Raw genomic sequence first — 17,315 nt, 5'->3', positions numbered from 1 at the left:
CAGTCCTACTATACTCTACTACTGTATACTACATGATACAGTAAGCCCTTCTTTCAGCGCTACTTATAGTTATAAATGGTTATGTTTTCTCTTTTGAATATCTCAGTGTCTTTCAGATCTACTGTTCTTCTCAGCTCATAATAATACACAGTAAGTTATTTGAGGTTGATATACTAGGCTTAGCTGATTTAGCAGGAGATATATTTATAATATGAGGAAAAGGCACTTGATGTGTATAGAGATAGCTCTCATAACTTCCTACCAACTGTAAGCTCTGTGCTGTATAGATAAAAGGGATGAGAGAGGAAGAAATCAATGGTTGTTATAACACACAGATGACAATGCATCATGGTTGACATGAAAGGATGCGTTCCTAGCCCCCTCCTTTCCTCTGGTTTACTCCCCTCCTGTTTAATTTTTCCTCCTTTACGCCTCTTTTTTGTTTTTTTTTTGGCTGAGGCTTTCCTTTTATTTCTCTCGTGTCTTTTGTGGTGCCGTGAGCAGAGGACGACTTTGTTCTCGCCAAGGGAGCTGACAGCAGTGATAACAGTTCTGACAGAGACAGGAGACACAAACCACAGCATGGAGAGACTAATGAGAGGGAGAGAGAGAGAGCAGTAGAGTGGGGGGCTGACGGAGAGATAGATGGATGGAAGGGGTGAACATGAAAGAAGACAAGGGGGAGAGCAAGGGGTGCTGTTTGGGGGATGGAGACGCTGAGGGAGGTGTGTTGGCTTAAGGCAGAGAGCGAGGACAGAAAAAGAGGGAAAAAGGAAGATAAGTGGAAAAAAGGGCGTGTGACAAATGCAGCAGCAGGAGGTAAAAAAGCAGACAAAGGAAAAGAAGATGGGGGATCGAGAAGCGTGCAGGTGGGGTAAAGAAGAGGGGTGACAACTAGAATAATGTGACATCATCATCCAAAAAATGGCTGAAGTTTTACCCACAGTGTATCCAATGCTGCACTCTGCACCTGAGTGATAATAGACTGCACACCTCCCTCTTGGTCTCCAGATGCCTCTGATGAGTCAAAGACTCAGTATCCAATTTTTTGGGGTTTTACTTGTGTATCATGTATCATCATCTACATACACTCCCATTTACACACCACATATCAAATTTTAGAAATATTAGTAAGACAACAACAGCAAAGAAAGGCACAGCAAGACAATCGGAGAAATAAGTAAGAAGAATAAGTAAAACGATCACCAAAACGTCAGGACAAGAAAAATCTTCCTGCATGGGCCCGGGCTTTTTGTGGTGCAGTGTCATTATTAAAGCACTAATGAAAATGAAAAGAAAAAATTCTAATCATACATCTTATAATAGTAACCCATTATCTTCTAGAGGCTGGTTAAAATTATTTTAATGAAAATAACTTTTAGTAGCTAATAATTTTTTTGGTGGAAGTCAGAACTATCCTGGCCCAATTACTCTTTGCTAAAATTTACTCATACTAATATATCTTTTCAACATTTAAAAAAAAAAAAAAAAAAGTTGTCATGCTATTTATATTCCAATAAATTAAACACCCCCAAAAATCTATTACTTCATCAGAAAGAAAAAAAAAAAAAAAAAAAATCACATGAAATGTAAAGGAGGTATGCTTAATTATTTCTAAGGCAATGGCCTAATAATGAAAAACCTCCACAGTATAAAAGATACAATATCTGACAGTTGACAAATTAGTAGAGGTGTTTCCCAATTGAGAGTATTTGCTGCTTTTCAAAGTTGAAATTTCAAAGTTGATCTGATGCATCCTGGGAGATGAAGTGCATTATTTGACTCAGGTCATCCAATTTAATAGGCCTTAGTAGAGCAGAGACACAGTTCTGTTAACAGGGATCACAGCCTGACCGCTACACTGTGCTGTTCAAGACAAACACACACACACACCATCCACACAGCACCTGCTTTCTGCCTCTCACTGACCCCACTAATGTGCTTTAAAGAAAGAAGAACTTCAAAGAAAAATGCTAACAAACAGCCAGAGATTAAAAGAGGAAGAGTAGAGGGTAGAGAATGAGGATACAGAGGAGAGGACGGGGAGGGGTGATTTAGATAGAGCCTGTAAGTGTTGAAACCCATTCTTACTTTCAGTAGCTCTCTTTCTCTTTTCCAGCCTGTGTTACTGTGCACCAGTAATATTGGAAGAGCTCCGGTGTGAGTTTTTAGTTTTTCAGGTCTGCATTTGTTTGTTTTTTTTTTTTTTTTTTAAGAACACTGAAGCTTCCTTTCATTCTATGTAGAAACCCTTTTCCTTTAAAAATGTCACCCTCAGATGTGATAATGAAAACACTCTTATGTATAAACATAAAAATGGGCGCAAAACGCTATTCCATTTATTGGTCGTCTTTTTTTCTACGCAGATGAATAAAGACTTCTAAAAGGAAAAGCAGTTTCATCAGCTCTGTGTCTGTGTGGGGTTCATTAAATCAGAAACAAAGGCCGGCGATATCAAATAATGCAGTGGGATGTCTTAAAAAAATAAAAATCAATGGGAAGCTCAGATTATTAATTTGATTTATGACGAGGCTGAGCAGACCTCGTTAAATCACACACACTGGATGAATACATCAGCTGCTACACGCTTCGATTCAGTTCGGAAGAATCTAAAACAGACGCGTGTGTTTTCATCCTGAGAAGTTTGTGTGTTGGTGCGTGGTGGCATGTTTCTCTGTGTGGCATGAGGGAGTTGTGTGTGTGCACTGGCGTGGATGTGTCTGTGCTCCTGTGCTTGGGTGAAGACATGCCTCTCATTCTAAGTGAGTGCTAATGCTTGTGTAAGCATGGATCAATATAACGAACGAGGGAGTGTATAAGTGTCCATTTTGGAGTAACTGCTTGTGATGGGTGTTTGTGAAGGAGGGAGTCAGAAAGAAATATACTGCATGCACTGGAGAAAGAAGTGGCCCGCTAAACGGTGTGCGTTGTCTCCATGTGAGATAAACACAGAACCGACTTCACATGAATATTTATCTGAAGGATCCGTGATTATGTGTGTGTGTGTGCCAACGCATACTGTAAATGTGATGCAGCTGTATCTCTACATGCTCTTAACAACAATGCCCAGAGTTCTCTCCAGTCATTACAGAGGCCTTTCACCGTCACCCATTATCTAGCATCTAGCCCTCCAGCTTAATTATTATAACGCTCATTGCACCCAGCAAAAAAAAAAGTATACTCTCGACACTGTCTGTTCAGTCTAAAATGCATTCTGCTACAAATGGGTTCAAAGTAGTTTTTTTCAGATATGCTTCATTTAATACGTTAAAACTGCTGGTGTGTCATGTATCAAAAAATATAATACACCGGGAGAAAGAGATGAACTTGAATTATTGACTAACACACAAGTTATCAAACATGTTGTTGCATACAAGCACAGCATGCTCTGAGTTTCAGTGCCTTGCAATTAAAATCAGTGCGTTTTAAAGACTGCTACTTCTTTACTCTGCTTCTTTAACAAATGAGCTCAACTCACCAATGTGCAATAAAATGATTACAAACTCCATGCTCAGTAGTTTCTTCACCACAGTGCTGTTAAGGATGATGTAAAGCTGCATCGCACAGTAAAGTGTCTTCCAGTGTTTGCATGCATTATATGCTTCTTTTGCAGAAGGTCAATATATTCCTCTAAATGCAAGCATTTGGGGAAATGTGTGTATACACGGGTACATTCATTTTTCCCAGCTATGCACAAGTAGAAAATCTATATCAACAATGTCGATGCTTTTGCTACTTGTTTGGATATAAATGTTCCTAAAAATTTTAGATATTCACTGAAGGCAAGGTCAAAAAAAACAAAAACATAAACTGGCAGATGGGCTGTAGGACTGATCATAAGTTCATGTTTCCTTTCAGAGGCAGACTGAACTCACCAAGGGGACAGCAGAGAAAATCAAATGTAATACACAGGCATGGAAGCTCAGAGATTGACTTGAAACTAGACAAAAAAAAAAAAAAAAAAAAAAAAAAGGTATACTGCACATAAACATCAACATTCATACGTGAAGTTGAACGGTTCAAACACTCTCTGTTCCATCTGAAACAAATAGCTCACGAACCTATAGATATACAAACCTCTAATACAAATCCTAACCAGCTGAGGAAAGCCATGAAATTTAAATGAATCTTAAAAAGGAATTGCTTTTGGACACACACCTGTACACCTTCGAGTGACAGGGGACAGCTGGTCCTAAAGAACCGCAATAAAGCTGGAAGAAAGAAGCTAGTGAAACATCTCTAGGGAGTGAAATTATCCAACAACAAACAAAACATTAAGCTGTGCTGATCTTTGTAGCAATGGATGGAAAAGACAAGACTGGAATAAATAAGACAGAGAGCAAACTAAGACAGCCTCCAGGGGATTATAGCAACACCAACTGTATGAATTAGGCTGCCTATCAGAGTGAGCCATTTTTGGTCCCACTGTAGGATGTTTCATGTGAGGTTAAAAAAAAAAAAAAAAAAAAAAAAAAAACTTCTAAGGGAAGTCATGGAATAACCACACAGAGCATGAACAAAAGATAACTAAATTGCCTTTGTACTGCAATTGTCTGCGATTCACTTTTCCAGCCTCGTGTGTTTTATCTTTTAATTTAGCTTAATTATGAGCTAGTATACCACTGGGTCTTCAGTAACCTGAAAAAGAGCATTTAAAATTGAAGAGAATTAAAGGCATTTATAAGGCTATTTGCTTACTTATCTGTCCTAGACTGACATTAAGTGATAACTGATGGATTTATTTATTTTCACTTGATAAACAATCAGGTATTCAGTTTCATCTCCTGCCTACATGAGAAAACAGTGGAGAGAAACAACTCTGGCTGAGGAAGACTTCAGGCGACAGGCTCCTGCTGGATGTGATCTTCCAGAGCTCTCAGCCTTCACTCACGGTCGGCTTACTGCCCACCTCTCCGGGGCAATGCACAGAGACCTCAGCGCTTGTAGTTATGGCAACTTGTGATTTCTCTGGAGTACTGACTCTCAGCCTTTCTTTAGCAGAGGCAGCTACACTGCAGCCAAAAAAATAATTCCAGGAGTACACTAAATTATTCATTACTTAGTGGAAAATGCCACCGAGTGGTCTGTGATCATACCAGAGGTCGAGCACCCACCACGTGCTGTCAGACATTTCATTCACTTAAAGGTAACAGGGCGGAAACTAGAGATATATAAAATATATTAGCACCTACAGTATTTAGCGAAATAATAGGATCCCAACATTAATTAGAACCCTTATGCTACTGAGAGCAAAATGATTTTAGGAAAAGGCAGCTTTATTCATATAGCACATTTCAAACAAAGAAAGTGTTTTATATAGACAAAGAAAAGCAAACTGATAATAATGAATAATGAGCAACTGAATAAAATCACGACAGATTTTTAAAAATAGGTACAATTAATTAAAATACAGAAAACAGAAGTTTCAGCACTGTTAAGAGTGAAGCAATAAGTTGCATGTTGCCCAGATGCAATAAGGAAAACAAAAGTACAGGAGAGAAACCAATCAATCAAAGGCAGAGGGAAACAGCAGAGCTTTTAATTCAGATCTGAAAGGCCAAGGTACATTTGAGATCAGGAGGTTGGTTCCACCTGTGTGAGCTAAAACTAGCATCACCCTGTATGGTTCTAAAGGTTTTTACCAGCTGTTTGCTTCCTAAAAAGATAAGAGTTCTCCTGAGATTTTATTCTTCAAGAAGATCAGACGTGTATTTTGGCCACATATCACCAAGTGATTTATAAACTTGAAATATATATTCTGTAAGTAACAGGCCACCAGTTTAAAGGTGTCCTGTGCTCAGTTCTCTTGGTTCTTGTTAAAACTCTGTGAGCAGTGTTCACAGTGAGCTGAACTACAAGAGTCTTTTTGGGAGGAGCAGGCAAGACACCAAAGATGCTGGAGGTGAAGGTACGAATGAGTTTTTCTCGTCTGGACATAAGACTTCTGTTTTGCTACCCGCTCTTTGACTGGTTTTTTCTTTAATGTCAATAAATTTAATGAAAATACTGAACCAAACAATGAAAAAGTATTCTCTGCGCAGCAACAGGAGATGAGCCTGATATCTTATTTCTCTGTAGACCTCCACTCTTGTACAAAAGGCATTGAAAACCAATAAAATAAAATCAAGGTGTTCTGGCAGTTTCAGCGAGACTATGAATCCCCATGTCCCCAGTAGATTTGAAACAATTAGTCAATGAATCAATAATTTCATCAACAGAAATTAGAAGAAATTACCAACTATTTCGATAATCAATTACTGGTTTCCTTCATTTTTCAAGCAATAATGCCAAACATTTTCTGCTTTAATAAATCATTTTGGGCCTTACAGACGCATTAATAGCAGCCCCAGTCTCTGCTTCACAGTCTGACATAGCATGTCATTCCCATCTCACTTCCCTCATTTCTGATTATTGCGCTACTATGTGCTTGTTAATAAAAACACACAATAAATCATCCAGGCCATTATTTTTTACAAAAAAAATATATAAAATCAAGCGTCAAAAAGTGTGTATTGATTGTTTTCGTAAGTAGTTATTATTATTATGCTTTCTTTCTTTTTCAATTATGAATATCTGTTATGCACTCTTTTAAGTATATATATATTTTAAATCCTGTTATTTGGTCTCTAAAAATACTTGCTAGATCACTGCTAAGAATAGTTCTTAACAAGTACACTGGGTAAAATGTGCTAAACAGTACAGTGTACAAAATGAAAGTTTTATATTTGTGACTCTTTACAGATGTGTATGTGTACACTCACTCTAAGACAATGGAGGCTGAGAGAATAAGACAATGTGGCGATGTAGAAATTACTGACCCTTTCAAACAGCTTTCTAATATTCAGAAAAAGAAAAACATCAGCCTTATCCTTCTGAATGTGCAACCCTTGTTGATCACAAGCACGCTGTCATCATTTAATTGCAGCAATTGAACAAGTACTGAGGAAAATCTTTCACTGTGCTCACAGAAAAAGATTAATGTGAAAATATTAACACTCATGCACACAGACAATGAATTCAATCATGCATGGACTTGCATCATCATTAGAAACTGCCCAGGATGTCTGAAACTCTCACTGTCTTGGCCTTTTGTTATGCAAAATTTCAATGTGTGTGACTAGATGCATTAAAACCAGTTTTCAGTGCACATTATACACTGAACAAGGCGATGCCGTCAGGCCAGTTCTGACCAGAGCTGCCCATTCCACCCGTTGACAAGAGCAACAACAGGATAAGTGGATAAATAACTCCTATAAATAGTCTTGTCATTTCCTAAGCTCTGATAATGCAGCAGGGCCAACAGTGTGTGCATCAGGCACCACTTCACAACAACGGCTGACAGATCGCAATTACAAGATGGTAATTGTGTGCAATGTGTTCTGTGTGTACTCCTTGTACTCTCCGCGTGTCTGTGTATGTGATTATGTGACAAAAGCATCGTCTGTGATGAGGAGATGCGAGCAGACAATGAGGACCCCTTGTATTTAATGGTGGAGAGAGGGGACGAGGACTCTGGGTTAGTTTAAAGCCCTTTTTGGAGGTTACAATGATACATCCTTTGTACTTTGTTCACTAAGCTATGATTATAAAGATGCGAGAAAATGAACACTTATTGTCAGGATGCATTATACTTTATTATTCAAATAACACTGCCTACAATGAGGATAATCTTCCCCCAATGTGCTTTTAATTTCCATATCTAATTTTTTCTCATTCTGTTTAGTGCGTCTCAGTTCTAGTCAGAATTATTTGCACAGCTGGTTCAGGGAAACAGGGTTGAATTCAAATGTCAAATGAAAGTCTAAATTAAAAACATCAATCATTAAGGCTTGATGAATTCATTAAAAAAAAACCTTTCATCAAGTGACTGTGTCTGTATTTACCATGTTTGTTTTTTTTCCCTTATTTGACCTGCTCAAGCATTTGACCTGAGCAGCCAAGGAGACGAGGACTGTGGAAGCACAGCCAAAATCTTAATGCAAGTCTGAATACCTGTCTGGCACTAAAACCAATATTTGAAAAAAAGGGCAGGCAGTACACTATTACTGTCATAAAGAATTGGGAGTGCAAACAATTACAGCCATACTAAAGAGTGCATTAAGTAAGACAGCACAGAAAATTCTGCCCTACACAAGGAAAGACAAGTTTGGCAGCTGGCTGCTTTACAATCTGCACATTATTGTCACACTGTCAAAACCCCAGAAGACTTGCTTTATACAATATCAATAGCCCTTTTCACATTTAGTCCACCATCTTGAATGTCTAATAGCTTTGGTATCCTTCAAACAAAGCACTTGTCAGATCTTCTAGTAGCATTTGAAACTGCCAGATTTTATGATTTTGTTTTAAAAGCTCTGGACTGGCACCAGCTCACACCTTTGCTCTATCCAGACCCTCAGATCTCAGACCTCAACTCACAATCCTACGTTCCCAGTCTGCCTTACTTCCACCACCAAACTCTGTAACACTGTGTGTCATTTGTGTAATTGTTTGCAAGGTATGCATTTCTCCTTAATGCATATTCACTGAAGGGAGGCTAGGACGATACATGCTGGCAGAGGTTGATTATGTGTTCTGCTAGATTTATTGTGGTTACGCACCTGTCGATCTTACAGGGAAAATTCTCCACCTTTGAAGACCAGGCATAAACAGCCCTGCTAACACTGCACAGTTGAAGTAGAGAAAATAAAAGTTGAATTTGAACTTGATCATCAGTGAAATATAAAATCAGTTCAGGCTGCAGCTTTTCTTTCACAGACATTTACAGTATGTGTCGGCCTGCTGCTTTCTTTAAGTTGCAGTTTCTTGTGTCTACTTAATGCATCTTTGATTTGTCTTATCACTCATCTCCTTTTCACTCCCTATAACTATATTCACTGCCTCCCCACATATCTGATTATTAATAATCAGATATGTGTTAAGAGAATTATGGTAATGTTATGAGTAGTAGGAAAACTTTTTCTCAGCTGTTTTCTAATCAAAATCCAGATGTTGTTATTTCTTTCTGAGGTTGCTGACCTCATATAAATTTCACCACTGAACAACAATTTATGAGCTCTCCTTCAATTGTGGTTATCTTGGAGGTCAGCCTCAGGTGAGGTTGCCTGTGTATTGAGCTGCTGTCATAGCAAATCAGATGCTGGATACATGCAGATTGTGGCAGCAAACTCAATAAAATCTGCAGTGCACATATGCCCAATGCCCTTGTCTGGACAGAGATCAGTGTGGCAGTGGGATGCAGACTTAAAGAGCTAACAAAGGGTGTTTTTTGGATCCGCCATTGAGATGAGGAACAGGTATACCAGCTTTTGCCATGAGACATTGTTGGATGGCATGTTGTACAGCCTAGTTTGCTGGGAGAAACCTTCATCTTTTAATTTTTCCAAAAGGTGAAGCTCTTCTCCAAACCATTAGCTTTAATTGCTTTAACTTTACCACAGGCAGAGAAATGGCAGAACTGACTCGATCAGCGGCTTCCCATTCGGCCCAGGTATCATCAGCAGATCATCTCCTGGCCCCCCAGGACTCACAACTCTGCACAACAAGCACAACACATTCACATTCGAACGCAGCACTTGCCCTGATGACATAAGCTCTGATGGGCCAAATGCTGATGATCAAGCTGACTCCTTTTCTTCTTTACTCCCTCATTCACTTTATCTCTTTCCATCTCCAACATTGGCCCAATCAGGCTAATGAGGCTTGCACTTCCTCCACCCTTTCCTGCTCACTAAAGTGGCGATTGATTGGAGGGGTGGGAAAGCTTTTAACAGGGGAGGGGTGGAAGAGAAATAATTAACACGAATGAGCTTTTCTGCAAACTCCTTCAGTTTGGCTTTTCTTTTGCTGTTTATTTACTGACATGGACAACATTAGGGATTAACTCTCCAAGGATATGTTAGCTTCTCGATGTCAGGTTGTAAATCAATCTGAAGCTGTAAATTGAGGCCCGTTTGTCTAATGTCAGTGTCTCGTTCCTCTCAGGTCACAGCCCTGAGATGATGGCTAAATGGAAGAGAGAGAGCAGGGGGAAGGAAGAAGACAAAACTCTGGAGATACACAAACCAGCAGCGAAGCCTTTCTTCCGTTTTCCCACTCAAATTGAGACACAAACTGGACATCGGAGCATCCCACTGAAAGTCGGGGCACTGAACCTTAAAAGATCAAAATTTTCAATACACAGAGCATTACTGCCAGTGCCCAAATGACCAGTAAAGTGGTCTTTCTGACAGTTGTAGCGTAATTAACTCGGACAGATCTAGACTGGAAAAACTAGAGCAGCAGCAGCACTGTCTAAAATTCATGTTACAGCCTAGTCACAAAGCCACTGCAGCCTCTAAACTTCGCCCACGGCAAAGACACAGATCCAAGAGAACAGAGTGGACATAACTTCAGTGCTGCGAAGAAAAGCCATTAGAGCCAAGATTTAAGCTAGGAAAAGATGAGGGTCAGGCTCATGCATATAACAAAAGCTACAAACTGTTTTGGGCTAAATGCAAAACAAACACAGTTCCAAAGCTACTTTTAAAGTGAAAGTGAAGCATATAGACTCTGACTCCTCACAGTTGTAGGGCTCAAATCATCTAAAGCCTTAAAGATATGAAATACGCCTTCAGCCTTCATTTACTTTATCATCAAAAACAAGCCACTTCAAGAGGGCGTGTAAGAGTAATTTCCTATTCATTTGATTTTTTTTTTTTTTTAAACCATCAGGAGGATTTATTTATAATAATAAAAACAAATACAGAGAGAAACTACTATAACTTACATATGAGCTCCCTCCAGAAGCAATATTATTGTACAGTGACAACAGTAATTAGAACAAACATGTCTCCTTGGTGACAAACTACTATATTAAGATTAGAAACACAAACTTAAATTGACACTGAAAAGTTTATGAAGAAAAACTCTTTTAAAGATATAGTCCTGTCTTCACTTCTATAAGAAAAATATATACTAAAGAACATTTATGATTAAGACTGTAGCTGTGTTTACACATTAAATCCAGTAATTTAAAGTTTCTCAGATGCGTTTGTCACTGCTGTCTGTGGCGGTGAATCAAAGATGACACCCAGTGGTTCTACACTAATGTTTAAAATCATCCTAAAGCATTTACACGCTTCCAAGTGTTGGACTCCACAGAATGGATTATGTAGGCTAGAGTCCGTAGAGCATATTTTAATCCATTAACTGATTATTAAATCAACCTAAATTAAACTGTGAACAATTTTGATAATGAATTAATCGTGTACATGAATTGTCAAGCAAATACCAGGAGTTTACTGGCTCCAGGCTCTTAAACGTGAAGGTTTTTTGCTTTTCTTAGACATGTTAGTAAACTGAATATCCTTTGGTTCTGAAATGTTGTTCAGAAAAAGAAAAAAAAAAAAAAAAAAAAAATCTATCCATTCCTGGAATCTATGTCCTTATTTTGTCAGAAATGTTTACGTGTCTGTCGGGGTTCATCCAGAGATAGACCAACGACCTCTCAGGGTGAAACCCGCTTCTCATCCACTGTCACCTGGGATCAGCTCCAGCCCTTGAGACCCTCTACGGGTAAAAGTGTTTATGGCAAAAGGATGGATGGATGGACGGATGGATGATTTTGCTTTGGCTTGTTATTAGACTTGCCATTTCCTTATTTTCCCATCATTCCTCAGTTACCTGATATTTACCTGCCCTTCAGTGCCCTAATCAACTCGCTCTATATAAACGTCACTTAGGGAATTTACTGGGCTTTTGCTTTAGTATCCAACCATCCTGTTTTCCACCTACCTGCTTCTTATGATCCTTTTCTGGCTTTTTATGCAGGAAATACTAAGCAATTACTGTACATTTTTACTCTAATAGACTACCAGTCAAAGGTTTGGACACATTTTACCATTGAATTGAATGAGAAAGTGCATCCACATGTTATTAGATATTAATTTTACATACAATATGTAAATATATTGTTATAGATTAAAATACCCAGTAGTTTAGGTTTGCTTTGTCTCACTCAGACAGCAACATTTAAATGTTGATATAAATGATATATAATAATCCAGTATGACAAAGTCACCCTGCTGTCCATTGACTTTGAATATTTTAAACATTTTACTGATAACATTTTACTTTGACTCAGGTACAATATCTCAGTACTTCTGCTACTTCTGCTGACCACAACAACAGTCTCACAGCAGGGAAATTCACACACATTCAAGGTTCAGTCAGTGATAAAAATAGAAAACATAAACAAAAAGGTTCAACAGTACAAATAAAAATGAGGAAAACTAAACTCAACTAATATTGCACACTGGGGGGTCTATTGGGAGCAATGCTGCTTGTACAGCTTGACAGCAGGAGGAAGGAAGGACCTTTATTAATTTGAGAATGATCTAACACTGCACTAACAACCCGTTTATGTCAGACAAAAAAAAGAAAACCATAAAATGCACTTTTGCTCAATGAACAGTACTCAGTGTATCCTCCTCTGTATTCTTTGTGGTGCACTACATATACATGGCCTTGCCTTTGGCCCTGCCTAACTGCTTACTCTTGACCTCACTGATTAAAATCCATACAGATCAGACTTAGTGAGAGGGGTTTTACCCTCACACTCTTTTATTGGCTTTTGAAAAGTAAATCCTCTTTCCACAAGAAAAAAAAGACAAGAAAAGAAAAGAAAAAAGGTTAACATTTCCATTTATCACATTATGCTCGATACTCTCCACAGTAATGTTGCCCTGCTGTAGGAGCTGGTAGAGTGGAGAGGTGGTCATAGCAGGGCAAAGTTTTGACAGCACATCATATTTACTCTGAAATTGAAGCAACATCAGCAATGCCAATTTGCCTCTGTAAGTGCTTGTATGTACAGGCAGTTGACGGGCATATTGTTAGAACATGTCCATTAGCACTGCTTCACAAAACACAAAGTCAGCGGAGTGGGAATACTGCTATAGGAACTAGAGCTAAGGAAGTACAGTTACTACAGCAGGGAGAGACAGTGCAGTTCACAAGGGATGTGCAACTTCTACTGCTTCATAATAGCAGCAAAATAACTGATTTTACATTTTGAGTAAACAATGCAAATCTAGCTAAATTAATTTTTACTGATGTAGAAAGATCAGCTGAGAGGGAGAAGACTTTTATTTGATCTCATTTTAATTTAAGCATCCCAATACATCAAAATACACATGCACAAACACACTCCGGCTCATTTTATTGTATCTGTTTTGAGGCTTTCTTAGAACACACGCAGTTGTCTGCAATAGCAAACCTGGTATGACATTTTGCATCTTGTAATATGAGCCTATCCTAAGAGAAGCTGACAAGAGCTCTAGGGTAGATGTATGGTAACTGCAGCGAAGGGAGAGATAGAGCGCACACAGTGTTGGGCCTGTGGGACCTCAGCAGTATGAGCGGTCTCCGTTCTGGGCTTTCCACCACCTTGTCAGACCCCTGTTACTAGCAGGGAGGCTGGATGGATCACAACAACTTGCCTCCCCTGAATAAAACCTAAGTGACTCGATGGCAAAGTGGCAGTCGTCTAAGGGTGAAATGCAGCCTTAAAAACATTATTTCCACAAATTACCAGAGCTGGCTAAAACGTGATTATCCTGTAATAATTGCTACACAATGAACATCCTTAAAACAAACAGGTTATCAACAGCTTAAGCACTAGAGAGTGGAGTAGATATTGTGTATTCAAAATAGATGTTTCAAAAAAATCACTTAATCCTTGACTTGATGCTGGAAAATCCCTTATAAAGTAGTTAAGCATGCAAAGATTTCCACTCTGTGTCACCTCTTACTCCAGTCAAAAGAGGAAAATGTAGCTCAGGTGAAATCTGAGAAATAATTTTAGTCACTCGGATGCACTTTACAACAAGTCAGGCCTGACAATCTCCCTTACATGGTTTTGCAGCGTGGTAAAAGCAGCGATGTCTGCCAGGCTGATTTTGGCACTGAGCACAACACTAAGCCCCACTGAAAAAGCCAGCTAAGAATCACTGAAGCCTTGAAGAAGGAGTGTGACGCTGTGCCACTGTAGGCTAATGCTTTTGTAAGGTGCTCTACCTGCAGAGCAGAAGGTTTGCCTGTTTTATCTTCATAAAATCAACAAACAGGATCACTGAACACATCCCTCTCACCTTTCTCCTACAGCTGTTCTACTGTAGTCGATGACCTGCTGCCTAAGTCCACTCATCCACGGCTTCCCTGCACCCAAGTCCCTTCATCCGTTATAGCCCACAAGCCCCACAGCCTGCCTCACTGCAGCAATTGGCCATAATCAACCATGGATTTCTCTGGAATCAATAAAAGACACTCCTATGCCTGGCTGAATTCATACTGCACCCAATGCAAGCATAAAAAAAAAAACGATGTTGAATTATTGATGACTGTCCCATGCATCTATCCTCATAGAGTTCATTTTAATAACAAAACAGTCTAAACTTCTGTTAAGTTGATGTGTTCAGTTCGTGATTTCCATATTTCCATTTATTTGTTTCCATTCAGTCTACGGGCTTTCCCAGAGTACTGTTTAGGAGAGGCGTGCCATCTCATACAAAACACCACCGCCTCCACATTATAAAAAGAAAACAGAGCTCCAACTAATGATTATTTTATTGATTCATCTGCCAATTACTTCTTCATTAATTCTTCAGTCTAGAAAATGTTTTAAAAATGCTATTCGCAAATTTCTCAAACCTGAAGATATTTAGCAGGCTGTCATACATGACCAGGAAAATAATAAATTTCCATATTCAAACGTTGTTATAATTCCTGATAAGTCAATCTCCAGGCTTTAGTCAATAACTCAAGTAAATTCTGTAAATATCACACAGCTCTTCTGTGACAACCATTAGTCACAACCGACTTGTTTGTGCTGGCAGTTCACAGATGTCTCTGTAGAAATGCTCGTCCTTCTGGCCCACCATGTTCTTTTTTAAAAACCAACGTCACAGGGATGCCTCTCTGACACTAACATGGCATATTTAGTGGAGTTTGCAGTGAAAAGTGAAGTGTTGTTGCCCTTTACATATCCGTCTCCTTACATGTCCATCCACGCGTTCTTTTCTAGGTTTCTTATCTGTGAGGAAGTTACAGTATAGTCTGCAGATATTCTCTCTCTCTCATCCTGTCTGTCACCTGCAGGCCAGGAAAACTATTGGCTCTAATCTTGTATCTCTCAGCTGTTGCCACGGTGAGTGGGTTTCCAGCACCAACCAAAGGCTTTATCTCTGACCTGCAGAGGAAAACCTGGGAGACCCTATCATGCACATGCGCGCGCGCGCACACACACACACACACACACACACACACACGCACGCACGCACACACGCACACACGCTGGGACACCTGCACACATGCAAACATACACCACTCATGCACCATCAAGCTCAACGAAGTAGCGCACAAACATTCTTAGAGCCAGGTTTGTGTGTGCAGCAGGTGCAGTGGTGCACAGGTGTACAGACAAAGACACACATGTATGTAATCTTGTCAACAACGCTAAATGCATATGCACACACACATACAGGGCTGTATAAATACACACTCCTACAGACTCTCAGCAAGCACAAATTGTGACTATGACGAGTGGTTCAGCTCTAAAGACTGAGATAGAACCAGAATATTCTTTATCACTTGACGGTGCACTGCTTAATTTTAGGGACAGTTTTTTATAGTCTAGCCTGAAAGATTTATCAGCAGACTGCCGCTGCATTTTCTTTCACACGCAGAGATAGCTATACTGTAAAAAGAACATTACAGAAAAATACTGAGAGAACTTATCAGTCTAGTTCTTAAATCTTTTTCAATTAAATTTCAAATCTATTTAGAGAGAAAGGTGGGCAACAATAAATGGCATTTAATGTCAAACACGATAAACACTACAGCAGCTAAAAGTAAGTCCTGGAATGGAAATGAGGAATAAAACTTTTGCGGGTGAAAATGCAGCTCAGTAGAGCTAAGCAAATTTGCATTTAATCAATTTGAAAAAAGGTTTTAATGCAAAGTTAGTTGGCGAGACGTTGTATCCACACACGCACCCAGTCACACACATACACACACTCCAAGAACTCATCACTCCAACGACATTTCATTGTGCAATCCATCTTAATCAGCTAACCCATCAGAGACAATATATCCTCCCCTCCATCTCTCTCTCCTTCTCCGGACGGAGTGATTGAGGGGTGTAAAGAGGGGGATGTCTCCCCCCCCTCCTCCTCTCACCAGGACAGCTCTTAAGTGCTTGTGGGTTTTTATGTTTGTAGTGTTTTATAGAAGTGGGCAGGAGCCAGGGGCTGTAAAAGTGTGGAAAGAAGCAGGCAGGGGCAAGAGGAGGAGTTGATGGTTACTGTAAATCCAATCTTTATCGAAAGCGACACAACCGACAAACAGTGCCCGCCCAAGCCTTGCTGCAACGCCCTGCTTACCTGATCAATGAGTGCCGACTGAGGAGAGCAGGAGGGACGGGAGTAAGGAAGAAACAGGGTGGAGCAACATTTAACTTAGTTCCCACCTGTTAATTCACACGTCTCTGGAGTTTCTTTATCCGTGTTTGCATGTGCCCTCCCATACAAATGTCAGCGCATCTCCGTATGTGTATGTGTGTTTCCATATATTTACAGACACTTGCTGACAACCAGCTAGGACTGGAAGCCCCCTCCCCCAACCTGCCTACCGGTCTGCCAGTATAGCATATAATTGGCCACAGTTGGCTTCAATTGAATGTTTGCTGCCTTAGGGGCTAAATGATGCTTCAAGGCCTTTCAGAGCAGCCAGAAAAAAAAAAAAAGCTGCAACACTCCTCCCCACATGTCAGAAACCACAGGCGCTAGTTTGGCTGCTCTGCAGTGCTGGAGCTTTGATGTGAGATCAGCAACAGGAGAATAAGTTTTCTCATATTATAACTGAGTTTAACTAACTAACACTTGTATAACTGTTTTCTTGCAGTTTCAGTGTTCCTCATCTGCTCTCTTTCACCTTAACGTCACATCGCTTTAAGTGCGACTGACATCACTCAAAGCAACTTAGTCAATCAGTTAGTCATCGAGTGAAAAGGTCAGCCACTTACTCAACAAAATGACCACAGAAACACAATGCTGGCCAGCCAATCAGTCAGACAGAAATGGATGATCTGACTCTGCTGCCCAAAACTCCGGTGTGGGTACCCTGTACCTGCTTGTTGCCATGGCAATGCAGTCTGAGATTTAAATACTAGCCTGTGTCCTCTCCCTGCCTCTCTTTTATCTTCTTTTCACTCCTCCAGACTCTCCCATCGCTTTTCGTCAAATGCTGTGCTGACTCTCTCTCATGCTCCATCTCTC

At 39.8% G+C, this 17,315-nt stretch overlaps 1 protein-coding gene across 3 annotated transcripts in view; it reads right to left on the bottom strand.

Moving 5' to 3' along the window:
* The window catches only part of macrod1 (mono-ADP ribosylhydrolase 1), a 101,712-nt gene that overhangs the window by 80,413 nt on the left and 3,984 nt on the right, over positions 1 to 17,315 (bottom strand). The gene's annotated exons all lie outside the window — the stretch shown is intronic.

Source organism: Mastacembelus armatus, chromosome 10 (assembly GCF_900324485.2).
Source record: "Mastacembelus armatus chromosome 10, fMasArm1.2, whole genome shotgun sequence".
NCBI classification, from domain to species: domain Eukaryota; kingdom Metazoa; phylum Chordata; class Actinopteri; order Synbranchiformes; family Mastacembelidae; genus Mastacembelus; species Mastacembelus armatus.
The sequence above is the reverse complement of the archived record's forward strand: the minus strand, read 5'-3'. Positions and strand labels throughout refer to the sequence as shown.